General features: G+C 35.7%; 1 long non-coding RNA gene across 1 annotated transcript; it reads right to left on the reverse strand.

Moving 5' to 3' along the window:
- Positions 1-239: 239 nt before the first annotated feature.
- On the reverse strand, positions 240-9,940 carry LOC110458220. The gene is made up of 2 exons (XR_002463774.1): positions 9,475-9,940; positions 240-889 (listed from the first exon to the last, which is right to left on the reverse strand). It is a non-coding gene; the product is annotated as an uncharacterized LOC110458220 (long non-coding RNA).
- Positions 9,941-18,649: the final 8,709 nt, after the last annotated feature.

Here is an 18,649-nt window from a genome sequence, read left to right on the forward strand (position 1 = left end):
TATCCGAAAAGGGCTTATACCAGGTGCCAGCTTTGCTCATGTAGCTGATATGACTGAAATGTTCGATATCTTCTCCCGCTTTCCTGTGTGTTCGTATCTAGGAAACGTTTTAGTCAAATAATTATCTTACATTTACCATCTCAAATTTGTCAATATGAAAATGCCACGAAGTAAAAAATCGCAGGCATTATAAGTGACTATGATTGCTGAAGTGATGAAACACGAACAAAACACATTCATGATTGTGAATCCTTTGTATTTAATGTGTTTTGTTTTTACAATATGCGAGGAGCTCTCCCAGATACAGCTTCACCTATTTTTGCAGCAACTTGAAAGGCAAAATCAATCAATTTGTTCATTTGCTGTACCACCCAATTTGGCTTATTGGGTTCATCTCGCTGTCGTTCATTTCGTCTTTCATGATGGGACCGATGACCGTTTTCTCGATTCTCCTGAATACGGTTATACATCTGATAAAGTTGATCCACGTCCTCCTTGAACTGATCATTTTTGTCGTCTTGATCATTCACATAATTCTTAAGATGTCCAAATATAGCCTGACCGTTTTTGACTTTTCGTTCTATCTCCCTTGTTCTTTGATCTAGATCTTCAAGTATTTCATCTGTGTTTCTCATCTTTTGCAATATTTCATTATTCATTTTTTGTATTTCAATCCAATCAGCCTTCAACACGAATATTTCAGTTTCATCAGTATCCATTTGTTTCTTTATCTTTGCCATTTCTCCATTTGCCGTTTTAATGTTTTGTTCCATATCTGATATCCGACCTGGGGAAAACCATATCGCTAGCATAGCTGTATATACTACGAATAATGAGGCGATGATAATCTGCAACTCGTACATGTTGAAAGGAAATCAATACACACAACCTACAAAATAAACAAAAACATACCGTAAGAGGTTTAATGTGTTCATCATCGTTAAAAGATTGATTTTACTGCAAACTGCTTGTATTATATTTAAAAAGTAAAATAGGATAATTTCCATTGTATAAAAGTGGTACATGTATCTATGAACAGATATAAACTTTGACCAGTCACATAAAATGACAATAATGTCATTACAAAAAATATCTATGGTACTTTTTATATCATTATTTTTACGAATTTCTTAAATTTATTTTTGTGATCCACTCTCGCAAAATCATGCCCCTTCGTCGGCGGCTGTTCGTCCTTTCTGTGTCCGGCGTTAGCCTTTCCTCCAGAAACTACAGACCTAGAATCGTAATTGACGCATTTGAAAATGGGAAGTGGATTTTTTTTAAACCATTGCCTTTCTCTCTTTTAATATCATCGGGTCAAATATGATAAAACATTGAAATGACTTCCTCTGAGGTATAGTCATGATATTGGACTTTTAGCTATATCTTGCTGGGGCAGAGGGCTGTCACGTTTGGTCAAACAAACTGCCTTATGTTTGGCCTAATAAGTTAAAATAAAAACAGAAACTGAAGAGTCGCCAAAGAAATAACATGGTATACCCCTGCATAAATACTAGAGGACAAAATCCCTGACAGTACATATATGTCAACTCTGTGTCATCGAGAGGAACTGTTCCGTTGAACTATTTGATCCCTCCAAAGTCGTAGGATCCAGTCTGATCCCCTTATCTTATTATTATGCCCCACACCTCTACCCCACCCGCAACGAAATTGGTGGAGGGGGGTGGGTGAAGGGGGTACACTGAAATCATCCTGTGTGTATGTCCTCCTAAATTTCTAAACCAATTGCAACGAAACTTTACTGATGTTATAACTACATCCCTGATAATGTGCATCCAGGTATTTTTCTATTCTGACCACTTTTTACGGAGCTATGTTTCTTTGTTGAAAATTTCTTGTACAGAAAACTCCTCCAAAACTATTTCAACGAAAGTTTTCAGATATGATAACTATTCTCTGATATTATTCAACCATGTATTACTTTTTCATTCCGACCCTTTTTATGGAGTTAAGTCCCTTTGTTGAAAATCCTTATACTTATATTGATATCATAGAATTGACAGCAGATTTTTTAAATTCCGATAGATTATGTAAATCCCCATAGTCATGATTGCCATTTGAAATATATCTGTTGAATTCACAGAAAATGTAAGCTAACGAATGACATTGGTCTGAGTACTTGATTTTACTTTGGGAAATCCATTATGTATGGTGTGAATATTTGTACGAAATGATGCAGGATAATAATTTATTAATAAAACATGGCCCACTGCACCATTGAACTGAAGGTAGAGGTCATTTCACTTTATACAGTTTTGTGTTGTGCGAACACTCTCTGCAGCAATCAACATGTCCACCTCGGACGAGTGCTTGGAGTTATTTCGGTCCTAATAAGCTAAAATTATGTATTTTACATTATACACAAATATTGGCCAGTAGTCGGGAGAAATTTGAACAAGTATTATCAAAATAGCACTTGTAGTAGGCACGATATAGATGGGAACAATTCATCTTACCCTTTTATGAAAATAACAGCAATTCTGTTTAACCAAGTCAACGATGCGTATGATATAGGTCAAAACACACCAAAACAGCTATAAGGACATCACAAATATGAAAGTTGATAATAACACAATCATGTACCAGAAGTAGTGAGAAAAGAGAATTCATGAAGATGTATTGAAATATGTCATTTAATTGATTAATCGATAGTGCTAAGAATATTGAAAACAGTATCAGCGTATCGTATTAAGTAGTCTTCTGTCTTATCCCACTATTCAGTCACATCTGGAAATTCTTAAATTCTTAATACAATAACAAACCGTACAATATAGAGGTAATATTATATACCTTCCCCCCTTCCAACCCATTGACAAATGTGTATTCGTGGTCTCATCAGTTAGCCTTCTCCCTCCCAACCCCTTGACAACTGTGTATTGCGCATGTGGGATTATTAAGTGAATGGTGTGCTTATTTGACATTTGTATTTGGATTGTAAACATTGATATTAGGTTATATTTATCTGTAACATCTCTATTGAGTAATTCAATAAATGCAATGTAAATGGAATGGATGTAAATGTAATTTAGATAACACTGGATTGCTTGATTTGAGTGTTAATCCTTAATACATAGTGATCATTTTAGCTTTGCACTTTGTGATCAATACATTTGATGTCATTATATCGAGATATCGTATTTTTTATTCAAAATATTTAGTACTGATCGTGTCTTTGGAAATGTTTTGTAGTTTCAACTGTATATTCTAGTTTCTTTTGAAATATTTTGTACATCTTTTGATTGTCCATTTGGTATTTTATTTCCCTTTTTACGAAAAAAAATCTTTTTTTTTTTTGATGAATCATATGCATGTAAAAAGCTAAATCAAGATGTACGACATGGCCTCGTAACATATAACAAGTAAATGAACACAGTTGAAATATAAGGCTGACTGTGATTCGTCTGCCTCTGTTATTCTGTATCAATACTTTTCATTGTTCACCAAAACTTTTTGAATTTGGTAACACACTCCCACAGTAACGATTCATCTCATTGAGCATTATTAGGTAAATATAGGATATGCTCATTTCACTCTTAAAATAGCTTTACAAATATAGGCCAGTAGTCGAGAGAAATTTGAACATTGTTGATAACCAGTCAAAAGTTGATTAAATTGACTAATAGGTTTACAGTGTATGTAATATTATGGTTTGTCATTTAAAGAATGTTTTTTGTAAATAACGAGTTTCAAACACAATTGTAGAATTTTTATTTACAATATTAAGTAATAATCTTGTCTTTGCAAATGTTTTGTAAATTCATCTGTATATTCTAGTTTGTTTCGCAATATTTGACTGCTTTTGATTGTCCATTTGTTAATTTATTGTCATTTAACAAAAACCAATAATAACTATACTTTTATAAAACACATGCATGTGAAAAGCAACCGTCGGCAGTATTTGCTCGTTTACGGGAAGTGCCGACGGTTCCCGATTGCCATTGGTCTGCCTTTGTTAAACTAGTCATTCAAGAGTCTGGTTAAACACAGTACTTTAGAATTACCATCACCAGAAGGCAAGGTTTTACTTTCGTTTCCGGAAGATATTTTAACGCCGTTAAAACATTTCAAAGAAAAGGGAAATTAATGAAAAAAACTTACCTGTACATGCATTCCTGAAGTATCCGTGTATTCACTATTATTGAGAAAACATTAAGAAAATGTCAATTTTCCATAATAATGTCATATATTTCCACTGAATAAATCATAACTGAGCACAAAGCCAACAAGGTTAACTGAGGGTGGAAAAAAGTATGCAAAGCAAGTGAGATTTTACCTGTACACCATTCAAAACACTACAGGTTTCTCACTCGGGTAATCTGGCTTGCCTTGTATCAATAGCCTTGTTAGCTTCATGAATTATTGTAAAATATCCAATGAAAATAGACTACATGCAATCAATATTGAGATTTGAAGCATTTTCTCGATAAAAGTGAAAACACGGATGCTTCAGAAATGCTGGTACAGGTAATTTTTTTCATAAATTAAAATATTTTGACTTCAAAAGTTGAAAAAAGGTGTGTCTACCTTTGACCAATGAAATCATTTACCAGAATCCTGTAAAGACCCAGTGCTATCGTCACAAAACGATAGCACTGGGTTTGACCTAGTCTCGTTCAACCAGACGCTTGATCACTTGTAATTCAAGAGTCTGGTCAAACACAGTACTTAGAAATTACCATCACCATAGAGTAGTGTTTTTACTTTCGTTTTCAGACTTTATGTCAACGCCGTTTAAACATTTCAAAGAATAATGAAATGAATGAAAGAAAATGTGTCGAATCTCCAGAATAATGGCACATATTTCCACTGAATAAATCATAACTGAGTACAACGCCAACAAGACTGACTGAGGTTGGAAAAAGCGTGCAAAACAAGTGAGATTTTACCTCTACACCATTCAAAACACTAAAGGTTTCTCACTCAGGTAATCTGGCTTTAAAAGGAATGCATTAAAATATTCAATGTCATTTTGCGCCTCTCAAATTCTGACTTCAAAAGCTGAAAAAGGAGTGTCTACCTTTGACCAATGAAATAATTTACCAGAATTCTGGTAAGCCTGGTTATGACCTCACAAAACGTAAGCACTTGGTTTGATCAGACTCTCTGCTCGGCGTAGCTTGTGCAGACAACAAGAGTCTGGTTGAACGAGACTATTGTTAAACACGTTTCAAACAAAAATAAAGAATCTCATGTTTATTGTCTGTTTGGCGGTAGCGCACTAAAATAACTCAATCGCCTGCGATTCATTCCCTTCCGAGAATGAGAAAACGAAAGTTAAAGTGCATTAATAAAGAACTTTGAAACCGTTGGAAACGATTCCAATGATACAACATACTCAGGACAGATTGTGTCTATAAAGCCGTTCTTTCGTTTAAGTATAGTGTAAAGATTTATATACATACTATTCTTCATATCTCATATCTATTTGTGGAAAGGAAAGAGAAAATATCTCAATATTATATCATGTATTAGTATTTTTCGCTTTTGTTCAAGGGTGAATTAAATCGGATATTGTGCTATTCATAACAAATATATGTTTACAAAAAATATGAGCCACTATTTGACAATTTAGCCAATCGACCTAGAAAGCCAAACAGAACATATTTCACATTCGTCTGAATAACAAAAGTGTACAGCATAGAATCGTAATTGACGCATTTCAAAATGGGAAGTGGATTTTTTTTAAACCATTGCCTTTCCCTCTTTTAATATCATCGGGTCAAATAGAATAAAAAAATTGAAATGACTTCCTCTGAGGTATAGTCATGATATTTGACTTTTAGCTATAGCTTGCTGGGGCAGAGGGATGTCACGTTTGTTCAAACAAACTGCCTTATAGTCGGCCTAATAAGTTAAAATATAACCGTTAACTGAAGAAATAACATAACGTTATGTATGGTGTGAATATTTGTTCGAAATGAGGTAGGATACTATTTTATCAATAAAACATGATCCACTGCACCATGGAACTGAAGGTATAGGTCATTTCATTCACAGGTATGTGTTGTGAGAACACTCTCGCAACACACAACATGTCCACGTCGGACGATTATTCGGTGTTTACGGATATTCGAGTGCATGGAGTTATTTCGGACCTGATAAGCTAAATCATGTATTTTACATTATGCACAATTATTGGCCAGAAGTCGGGAGAAATATGAACATTGTTAATAACCTGTCAAAAAGTTTATTAAATTGGCTTTAATAGGTTTACAGTGTATGTAACCTTATGGTTTGTTATTTAAAGAATCTTTTTTTTTGTTTTGTACTCAGTTGGCTCTTCACTTTGGTTGTCTAATTATTACAATTATTACAATAAGGCATTACAATTCATAAATATATATATATTTGTCAGTATGTTAGTAGTTAGTATGCATGTGGTTGTTAATTTATTATTATAATTTTCCCTGCTTTATATCGTATACATGTATATGGTGCTTGGCACCGAGCCATTCATCATTGTACTTTTTTTTTCTTTTTTTTTTAATGTTTTCCCTCTCTTTTTGTTTTAAATTTTTCATTATCAGAATTTCCCGTTTTTAAAGTCATATTATTGAATTTACAACAATTATCCACACTAAACTCGTATACCTCATTCTTCTTCGATGTTATACCATTAACATCACATCCTTACTCTCTATCTTGACATATTCTTGCATTCCCTTTCCAACTCACTTTGTTAAATGTGCTGGTAGTGATGTAATACTATTGTTATTTTTTTAAAGTTGTATACAGTTAACCTATAGTTTACAAAAGATGAGAAAACAAATAATAGATAAATACATGGGCTAATTAGAACGCTCGAACGTGCAGGGCACAGCCCGTGTATTTTTGTTCGAGACCCCGCGTTATATCAGCCATGAAGCATGCTATGTGACCACTACAGTATTTACAGTTTTAGGTAAGTACATATTCCTTTTAGCTCGTTTGATTTGAATTAAATTATGCCCAGGTTATCTATCAACGATTCTGCATGTAAGCGTGAACTTGTTTAGACGGCCGCTGATAGTGTTTCATTACAAATTAATATTCATTTCATGTGCGTAGAGAGAAGTTTCTCTTTATAACAGAGTGTTTCTCCATATTTAAAAACACTATTACCTTAAGTTTTTGTGTGTATGGGGGGATTAGATTCTGTTAGTTGAAGTGTCACGTGGTGTTTACATTTTTGATCAGCTAGGATACACATGCACCTGGTTAGATTAGTCATAGTAATGCATAGCAGCACGATAGAAGACATGAGTGTTCAAAGGCTAAGGCGGTCCCCACCGGCGAGGTCTGCTCAAGTCCTAATTATTACATGCAACGTGCTTTTGTTGATCAGGTGATTAGTCATAGTGTAGGCCTATTATTGGATTGGGTAGATCGATCATCCGATATCAAATCTGTTTGTCCACACTCGACATCATATTTGTAAAAAAGGTAAATGCAAATATTTGTAAAAAAATTTACAGGCCTACTGTATATTATGTTTAGCACATAAATTGGCTTTTCCATGTGATCATGTCCATATTTTGACTATAGACATTTTTCCCGTTCAACATATGTATTTTGTCACATGATGAAATTTCTTTGTCTCCATTCAATCATTCATCATTCTTTTTTCTCATATTATTTTACAGGTGATACAGGATAGTCTTTTTACAGTTGGATTTACACACACTAGTATGTGGTAAGCTGTCTTCGATGTGGGTGTTACCGTTGATTAAGATTGGGGAGGGTGGTATCAGCATAGCCCCATCTTACAGAAGATCAAGAATGTCTTTGAATGTTTTGCATTGATTGTTTTGGTATTTGTTGATATCTACTGTCATTTGTAGACATTGTTTGAATATACTTGTTACATTTATTTGTTTTATTTTTGCCTCACTGACATAATAACTTTTGTAAATTACAAAGCCAATGATTGTAAGAAGGTGATTTATTTAATTATATTTCGGGTATTCTATTTTGTATCCGATTGCCAAGTTTTTTAGAGTCAACATATCTTTTTTATATCCCATTTTTTCGAAAATATATCTGATTGTCTTGTGAAAATTTTGTAAATATTTACATTTTATGAAAAAAACATCATAATCTTCTATAGTGTTGCAGTCATTACAGCTTGGTGTATCACTTATTTACCATTGATGCAGAATTTGCTTTCATGTAAGGATTTTGTATAGTAATTTCCATTCATATTCTTTCAGCTTGTTGTTTTTTAAGTATTGAAAGACAAAATCATTTGTATACTTCAATTGGCCATATGTTTTATTGAAATCGTTCTCCAAATATTTTCTTGCGATTGGTTTTTCAGAATGAATTTTGACTAAGTGTTGGTAGATTGTTTGATTATTAAAGTTTTTAATGATTACTGTGCCTAGTTTTGGGATTTTGATGACCGGACTTCTTTCAATTTCAACTGAAAAGTTATGCATGCTAATAACATTACTTTCTTTTATTTTTGATAGCTAAGTTTTTTGGTATTGCTTTTTTTACTATGGATAGTTCTGATAGCCAATTAGTTTTATTTGTTAATTTGTCATATATTGTTTTATCATTTATTTTACATTGTGTTGTAATAGATCTTTGATAGTTACAATGACAATGTCTGATTCTACCCATTTTTTTAAACATATGGTTTTACCTTTCTCTTTATATGTCTATTCCGCCATATAATTTGAGCTAACATAGTGTTATAATGTTTTGGTTATTGGTTTGGTTCTCGCAGTTTGATCCATGTTGCTATGATTTCATAATAGAAAGGGGAAAGCTTTTCACTTTTTGGGAGAGTTTTTAAATTGTTAAGATTCATTTTACATATAAACATATTTTTGCCGAAAGTGTTTAGTTGTAGCATTGGGATACTTTTCCATAATGCTGCTTCCTCTGATGACAGTTTTTTCAACCTGCTTATTCTTAATGTAATAAAGTAATAAATACTCTTGTCTTTGCAAATGTTTGGTAAATTCATCTGTATGTTCTAGCTTGCTTAGCAATAGTTGTTGGTCTGACTTTGTTAAACACGTTTTAAACAAAAATAAAGAATCTCAAATTAATTGTATGTTTTGCGGTAGCGCACTACAACAAATCAATCACCAGTTATTCATTCATTTCCGCGAATGAGAAAACGAAAGTTAAAGTGCATTAATAATGATTTTTGAAACCGTTGGAAACGATTCCAATGATACAGCCTACTTAGGACAGATTGTGTCTATAAAGTCGTACTTTCGATTTAGAATAGTGTAAAGAAGCATATCTATGCTATTCTTCATATCTATTCGTGAAAAGAAAAGAGAAAATGTCTCAATATGATATCATGTATGCCTAGTAGTACTGTTCGTTTTTGTTCAAGGGTGAATTAAATCGGATACTGCTATTAATAACAAATACTATGTATATTTCAACGTGTAAAACTGAAATATCAGGTTTATAACTTGGCGAACGATTACAACGTCTGAGATGCAGTCTTACCTTACATATTTGCTGAAGGTACAATCTTGTATCTGAGCTGTCTATGTCTGTGTTTGTTCGTTCCCTAATCATATGCATGTAGTCGCACGTACGCGTGCTAGTGGTGCGATACGAGTGAGGAGAGGCTAAGGTGTCCGGGTACTCGGCATTCGAGCCTTGTAGTTCTAGTCGACAACACGCATTTACGATATGTCAGAGGAGTCCACTGAAGATCAGCCTGCTAGCGTAACTTTTCACAATGATGGTCAGGGAATAGATTTACCACAGCAGGAGGTTCAACAAGATGTATCAAATTCCGATACTTTAGTCTTTATATCTTTTGCGTACGTATTTTGATAAACAGTTCAAAAGTTTTAAAAGAGATATCATTGACGAATATGAGACCAATGCTGAAAACGTCGCCAAGAAGATAAAGGAAGATACAGTGAACTTCAAGTCAATGGTAACAAGAAACAATTTGAATTCAATTTAGAATTTGATTTAGCGCTTAAAAAGGCCGAGAGAGCCCTGGGGGTTCTTGATAGTTCAGCAGTATCAGACGCGCTAAACGTAGCTAGAGACCTAATAAGGAAAAGAAATAAACTTATAAGGATTGCCGATAAATCCCCAGCAGGGTGGGGTACGGTCGAGGAATACTTGTCGGACGATTAAGCTTCCGATTCGGAGGATGACAAAGAATGCGTCGGGCCGAGGCCCGTGTGGTTAGAACAATTAGCACTCACAGAAGGAGACCGTTTGACCGGGGTGGTCATTCGGGCGCTGGGCGTGGTAATTATCGCCCTAGTGAACAGTTGGATTCAAATAATTCGACCGGATTCACAGGAAGTGCTAGTGGTCAGCAGCGGCCCTTTTGGAGAGCTTCCCGGTAGGACGTGGGTTTCAGGTGCGGGGCCACGGGTCACAGGGGAAGGCAGTGCCCAGGGGGAAACGGCGTTCAGGCGGGGTATCCCAGTTACGGAGGATATGCTCCCTCCTATTCAAGACAGACCAGTACAGCAGCTCAGCAGGAAACAGGAACGAAGTGATCAAGACTTTGATGTTAAGTACCAATTAGATAATTTTCATTCTTGGTCTAGAGAATTTTCAGAACACGCAGATCTTTTTTGAAAATATTGTTGTTGATAACGACGAGTCTGTCAAAGGCCGGTTGAAGTCGCATACTGAGTTTTGGGAACAAATAGGAACTTAAGAATGTATGATAGAAACGCTACGAAACGGCTATGTTATTCCTTTTTTATACACCCCTCCAAAAGCAGTATTTAAGAATAAAAAATCTTCACATGTAAACTCAGATTGTGTATCGCAGGCAGTTGGGGAAATAGTTTAAAATGGCTGTGCTGTTCAGGTTCCATTCGCCCCATTTATTGTAAATCCCCTATCAGTATCTGTGAACAAAAACGGGAAGAAGCGCCTGATTCTGGAATTAAGTAACGTGAATAACTATGTGTGGAAACAAATGTTAAATTTTGAAGACTTTAGAATTGCTCTACAATATTTAAAAAAAAGATGGATATCTTTATAAATTTGACCTTAAATCCGGATACCACCATATATATATTTGTAAATCTCATCAAACTTTTTGGGGATTTTCTTGGGAAGGAAAGTATTTCTGCTTTACGGTTCTTCCATTTGGCTTGGCTAGCGCTCCATATATTTTTTACAAAGGTTTGAGACCCCTGGTTAAATATTGGAAAATAAATCTCGTTGAAATAGTTGTGTATATAGACGATGGGTGGGGGTGCGCAGACACTGCCACACATGCGCAGGCCAACGCTTCATCCGACAGAGATACGCTCGTTAGGGCAGGGTTTTTAATTAATGAAGATAAGTCTGTTTTTGTTCCAAGGATGTCATTAGAGTGTTGGGTCTAAAGTGGGAGTCCGAGGAGTTCACATTATCAATTCCCGAACGTAGGGTGAACGATTTATACGGGATCATCGATAAACTGTGGGCAAACTAGCGTCCCTTACGGGTACTATTATCTCAATGTCCCCGGTGATTGGTAATATTTCAAGGTTAATGACGAGGTTTTTGTACGACCTTATTCAGAACGGGTTCTCGTGGGATAGATCGTTTGCGATTGAGTCAGATAATATGTGTTTGAAGGAGATTTTGTTTTGAAAAATAGTATTGAAAAACTTGACTTCAAAAAGTTGCAAGAGTATAAGTTACCTTCTACGATAGTTTATTCAGACGCAAGTAGCATAGCCTGTGGAGCACATATAGTTCACGCTAATAACTTTGATCTTCATCAAATGTGGTCTGAGGATGAAACAAGAAAAAGTTCCACTTGAAGGGAATTGAAAACTATCAATTTAGCTCTGGGTAGCTACAGTTTTATTTTTGCGGATACTAATGTAAAATGGTACTCAGATAGTCAGAGTACAGTGCAGATTGTACAGGCCGGTAGTAAGAAGGCTGAACTTCAATTATTAGCGTTGGATATTTTTTTCCAGATTTGCTCAGAAAATCAGATTAATTTATCTATTGAATGGATTCCTAGAGAGGAGAATGTTATTGCAGATTTTATTACCAAGATCGATGATTCCAACGACTGGGGTGTAACAGAGGAATTTTTCGAATTTTTGAACAGTTGGTGGGGCCCCTTTTCTAAAGATAGATTTTCTAATGGGAATAACGCTAAACTTCCTAGGTTTAACGCGAGGTTTTTTCATCCATTGTCGGAGGGTATAGACACTTCTGCCAGCTGTGGGGTGAAGAAAACAATTGGTTGGTACCCCCTGTTAATTTAGTTAAACGAGCTGTTTTACGTGCAGTGGTTTGTCAAGCTAGGTGTACACTGATAGTTCCCTTTTGGCCATCTTCGCCATTTAGGTCTTCTTTGTTTGATATTGATGGAAACTATCGTCCTTATGTAAGTGACATTTGGTTAGCCCGGTCCGACAGTGTATGTTCCATCCCGATAATTTCAGAGGATCGCTGTTAGCTGTGAGGATTGATCCTAATATGCGTGTGTTATAGACATTAGTCATAGCTGTTGATCTGATGTGTATGATAATATGTTTATGGATTATAATCATTGAGCCAGAGATGTTGGTTCAATATTACAAGTAAGTCAGAGATGTTGGCTAATCACAAGTAAGCCAGAGATGTTGGCTCATTACAAGTAAGCCAGAGATGTTGGCCAATTACAAGTAAGCCAGAGATGTTGGCTAATTACAAGTAAGCCAGAGATGTTGGCTCAGTTTGGTAATGAAATCGGAGAGATATCATTGTCAACACTTACAATTGATATGTATATATATGAACACATATTTTTATCTTCGGTTTTAATGGGGGTTTTCGTTTTTTCGTTTTACAGAGCTTTTCCATATTGGCAGATGGAAAGATCGGCCGGTTGTAAGTGAGCGAGCTCAGGCTTAAGCGATTAGCTGACGATTTGACTTCCCATGTTTTGAGTTCAAAATCTATTAACACTGTTAAAAAGTACAAGTCCGGTTACAAACAGTGGAAGAAGTGGTGTAGTTCATTTGAAGGAATTTCCATGATGTCAGCTAATCCATTTTACGTGGCACTTTATTTATTTTCGTTGATTCAATCTGAATGTCATTTTTCTAAAATTGAGGAAATACTTTTTTCATTATCGTGGTGTCACAAAATCGCGGGATATCCAAACCAGGTAGAGATTTTTCAGTTCAATCCGTCAGACTTTGTGCGAAACGAATTTTAAGTCGCCCTGGGAACAAGAAAGAACTCATTACACCGGAGATACTTGAAATGTTAGTGGACAAGTATGGAAAAGCGGACGCTTCTCTTAAAGATTTGAGGCTACTTTCTATGTGTTTGGTTGGTTTTGCAGGTTTTCTAAGGTTTGCCGAAATTGCAAATATAAAAAGTTCAAATGTGAAATTTGAGGGTTCGTTTATGGTGATTTTTATTAGGTGTAGCAAAACGGAAAAGTTTAATGCTGGCAGTAATGTAATTATAGCGGCTACAAATAATAAGACATGCCCAGTTTCCATGTTGAAGAGATATTTGGAAAAATCGAAAATTATAGATAATCTGCAGGATTTGTACATTTTTTCCCAAATGTCTTTTTTGTAAATCGGGTCATACATTTAAATTACGAGAAAGCAATGTTAAACTTTCTTATACAAGGGCCAGAGAAATTTTATTAGATGCTTTGGGCTCGGTGGGATTAGATAAAACAAAAACAAAACAAAAAAACATGGACGTTAGAAAGGTGACAAGGCCAAGGACGGCTATGTTCATGAGAAAGTTAATGATATTTTGTCAGTTTTAAAAATCTTGGGATTTAGTGGTTTTCAATATTAATAAAGTTAATGTCTAATTCTGTTGTCCGGTTCTTTATTTATTCGAGGAAGCCTGTTGCTCACTACAGAGGCTTCCTCCCATGCACGTGTTGGTGTTTATTATGTTCGTTTGAGAAGGTCGAATTAGACCATAAATGTTTTTTATTATGAGTACATGGGACACGTGTAGGGCGAAGGGGGTGGGGCTATGCGTGGTTGACAGGTGTATCGGAATAGGGGTAGAACTAATCGTATGCATGTAGTCGCACGTACGCGTGCTAGTGGTGCGATACGAGTGAGGAGAGGCTAAGGGGACCGGGTACTCGGCATTCGAACCTTGTAGATCTAGACAATACGCATTTACTTAGTAACTTAGACCCACCCCCACCCCCACCCCACTCCTCCTCCTCCCAACACCAACATCTGTTTATGAAAATGGTGACCGCCCAGTTGGGTTTTATGTTATTTTCAGATCCCATTCATGGAGGGAAAATTCTGATGGATCTCCATCAATTTACAAGGGATTAAGCACGTATCGGGAAACCACGGAGATTGAGACGAGGCTGGAGAATGTTCGTTTTCACAGAAGGAACGGAACTTAGAAGATATGTCGAATTCTTTCTAACACATGCATATACTCGAATAAGTGCTGTTGCTCACTACAGAGGCTTCCTCCCATACGTTATGCCAAGAATTCATGATAAATTATTAATGTTCGTTTGGGAAGGTCGAATTAGAACATAATTGACAGTATTTTTTTATTATTTTTTCGCGTTTGTTTTTCTTTTCAAATCACTTATCATTACTAATCATTGTACATACGAAAAGAATGCAGACCTAAACTCAGAGTGGTGGGATAGGGGTTAAGATATCACCTTCTTCGTTACTAAGAGAAGTAACTCTTAAGACATTGTATAGTTGAATACATGCCCTCGGCCTTATAATGTTGCTGTTAGGAAATTGTCAGCTGTGTACTGGCAATCAGATCAATTTTTTCAAATGTTAATATTTTTTCATAGATTTTAGAAGCTTACTGAGTTATTGAGCCAGATAAGAGAAAATAACATATGAAGGCAAAGGAAAGTTCGAAGCACGTTTTTTTTTTTTTTTTTTACGTTATGCCAAGAAATGACCCTACCCAAGATACAGCTTTGAGAAAATTCACCTATATTTGCACCAATATTATGAACGACAAAATCAATCACATTGTTAACAAGTACTAATTGTAATGGGGTACCATTACAGATGTCCCTCAAACTGCCCCCATAGTCGCAAAGATACATCAGAAAAGGATCGCATTGGCATAGTACAACTACAATGTACATACTAAATTTGAGTTAAATCGAGCAATTTCTAAATTGCGACCAATCAGAAGCCTCTATGTGGTTGCTATGTCAACAAAACATATGCGGTTGAATTCGCAGTCCTCTTATACCCCTATATACCGATTTTCATCAAAATCGAACAAATATCTTAATTTCCTCCAATCAGAGGCCTTCGTGTGGTTGCTGTATGGTTGCTATGGCAACGAAACATATGCCGCTGAATTCGCAGTCCCCTAATATTCCTATATACCAATTTTCATCAAAATCGAACAATGCCTCAATTTCGACCAATCAGAGGCCGCCGTCCGGATGACGAGTCTGATGACCGATCGAAAAACGAACATTATTTTGCGCACCGTCTGTTATACACGAACACTAATGTAAAGTTTCGAAGTTTGCATCTGTGTTTCTTGATTTCATCAAAAATTTCCTAACTTCAACCTCCAACATTTTCGTTAAGGCATCCTTCAATACAAGTATTTCAGTCTCAAGTATTTTTTTTAACTTTTTCTCCATCTGATTCATTTCCCCGTTTTTAGATTTAACATAGGCATACATGTCCTCCATCTTAGCCTCTGTGGATATTTATCTGTTCTTCGTTTCGTTGTTGTCAATCTGCACCGCTAAAATCCAAATGCATATCCCGGCAATAAGCGATTTTTCTTGACGTCCGATGATATTTTGATCAGCAGTACTGATATCCGACCTGGGGATATACTAAGGCAATGATAATATGCGGCTCGCACAATGTACATATTGAAAGGAAATCGATGCACACAACCTATAAAATAAAGAAAAACATACCGTATGAGTTTTAATGTTTTAATCATCGTTAAAAGGTTGGTTTTACTACAAACTGCTTGTATTATATTTAAAAAGTAAAATAGGATACTATTTTATTAATAAAACATGGTCTACTGTACCATGGAAATGAAGATAGAGGTCATTTCACTTTACACAGGTACGTGTTGTGAGAACACTTTCTGCAACATATTCGGTATTTACGTATATACGAGTGCTTGGAGTTATTCCGGACCGGATAAGCTGAAATTATGTATTTTACATTATTCACAAATATTGACCAGTAGTCGGGAAAAATATGAACAAGTATTATCAACATAGCATTTGCAGTAGGCAAGATATAGATGGGAGCAAGTATTCCTACCCTTATATGACAATAACAGCAATTCTGTTTAACCAAGTCAACGATGCGTAAAATATAGGTCAAAACAAACCAAATCAGCTATATGGACAACACAAATATTAAATTTGATTATAACATAATCATGTACCAGAAGTAGTAAGAAAAGAGAACTCGTGAAGATGTATGGAAATATGTCATTTTATGGATTAATCAATAGTGCTAAATATATTGAAAACAGTATTAGCGTATCGTAATAAATAGTCTTCTGTCTTATCCAACTATCCAGTCACATCTGGAAATTCTTATCAAACAGGAAAAAAGGGATCATCCACTTTATCATACATTTTTAAAAACATTTGTTACATACTCCAAAATGGAATAACTTATTCAATACAATGTAGACACTTGGAGAGAAATTTACAACCGACTTTCCCGTGCGACTAAAAGATAAAATCACAAACCGTACAATATACAGGTAAAAGTTACTAAAGGTTATAAAATGGTCTTTCGAAACAAGCGCTGATAAACATGATGAAGGATCAGTAAACAGTACAAAAGGTTTGTTCATACAGGGGAGGCGTGGTCTCGTCAATTTACCTCCCCCCCCCCCTTTCAACTCATTGACAACTGTGTGTTCCTGGTCTCATCAGTAAACCTCCCCCATTTCAACCGATTGACAACTGTGTATTCCTGGTCTCTTCAGTTTACATTCCCCCTGCCAACCCATTGACTTCATTGTCTTTTCAGTTAACCTTCCCGCCTTCCAACCAATTGAAAACTGTGTAATTGTGGTCTCATCAGTTTACCTTCCCTCCCAACCCATTGGTAACCGTGTATTCGTGGTCTAATCAATTAACCTCACCCATTCCAACAGATCGACAACTGAGTATTCGTGGTCTCATTAGTAAACCGCCCCTGCCAACCCATTGACAGCCGTGTATTCGTGGTCTCCTCAGTAAGCCTCCCCACTTCCAACCAAATGGCAACCGTGTATTCGTGGTCTCATCAGTTTACCTCTCCTTCCCATCCCATTGACAACTGTGTATTTATGGTCTCATCAGTAAACCTTCCCCCTCCCAACTCATTGACAACTGTGTATTCGTGGTGTAATCCGTTAATCTTCCCTCTCCCAACCCATTGACAACTGTGAATTTGTGGTCTCATCAGTTAACCTTCTCCCTCCCAACCCATTGACAACTGTGTATTCGTTGACAAGTCCTGAGCTAAAGTTATCCACAACGGCTGTTTCCCGTCATATTATCACAATCGAGCTACATGTCCTATTTCTCATCCTTTTTATCTTTTTATTCAAGTATCTCTGATTTCTGCAGCACTTTACCCTGCCTTTCTTACACCAATAACTTTTTTTATTGTGTCTCTCAGTAAAGGTGATATATAGTTATGTAGAAAACATGTACATTGTGTAGTTCTGCCAAGAATCAGAGCTTAAAGATATCAGTACAAAGTGATAACTTTTAAGAGCAGATTGAAAGAAAGTTGTGATGCAACATATATATTTGTTTATATACATTGCCTTGTGAACGAATAATTTATATAAAGTTTGATGTCTAGCCATCAGCTTTCCAGTTAGGATTATAATGAAATATGCACAACTTTAGACAAATTCTAGAGGAACCAATGTGGGTACTTCAAAAATCCCTCCAGCACTTTATGAAATATAATGTCAACAGGTTTTAACTGTCTAATTCCAAAATGGCCACTTCGTAGTCATTATTCAGAGATCAGCCTAAATAGTGAACATACACAACCAGGGGGCCAAGAGGAACTTAACTATATAGAATTGAGGAAGATCCGTTTAATCATTCTTGAGAAATAGCAATAACAAAAATTATTTAAATGGCGTTCAATGGGAATGGGTTGGTTTGAACTTTCCACAATCATCTGATGGTGGGCTGCTTAAAATCATCTGATGGTGAGCTAAACGATACATTACTAAATGAAGAAAGTACCTAATTATTGACTCAAGTGAAGGCGGCCTTGAGACTCAGACAATGGACCTGATAAAGTACGCTACGCAAGTATCATTTCTTGTACATTTGAAAAATGTTGTAATTTCTGGTGACTGTATCGGGTATTCGTATTGTATAATTAGTAAATATATGTATGTGCAAATGTGGAATTAGTAAATGAATGTTGTGCTAATTTGACATTTGTATTTGGAATGTAAACATTGATATTAGGTTATATTTATCTATTACATCTATATTGAGTGATTTGATAAATGCAATGCAAATAGAATGCAATCTAAATGGAACGCAATGTAAATGGAATGTACTGTAAATGGAATTTATATAACACTAGATTGCTTGTAGACTGGCTACCAGCCCCTAAGTTTTTTTGAAGAATGTCTCGGCTGCATTCTACTCCTAGCTTATCTCTCCCTAGTTGTTTTCTTAATTATTCAATATTCT

The sequence above is a fragment of the Mizuhopecten yessoensis genome, unplaced genomic scaffold (genome assembly GCF_002113885.1).
Source record: "Mizuhopecten yessoensis strain PY_sf001 unplaced genomic scaffold, ASM211388v2 scaffold9501, whole genome shotgun sequence".
NCBI lineage: Eukaryota > Metazoa > Mollusca > Bivalvia > Pectinida > Pectinidae > Mizuhopecten > Mizuhopecten yessoensis.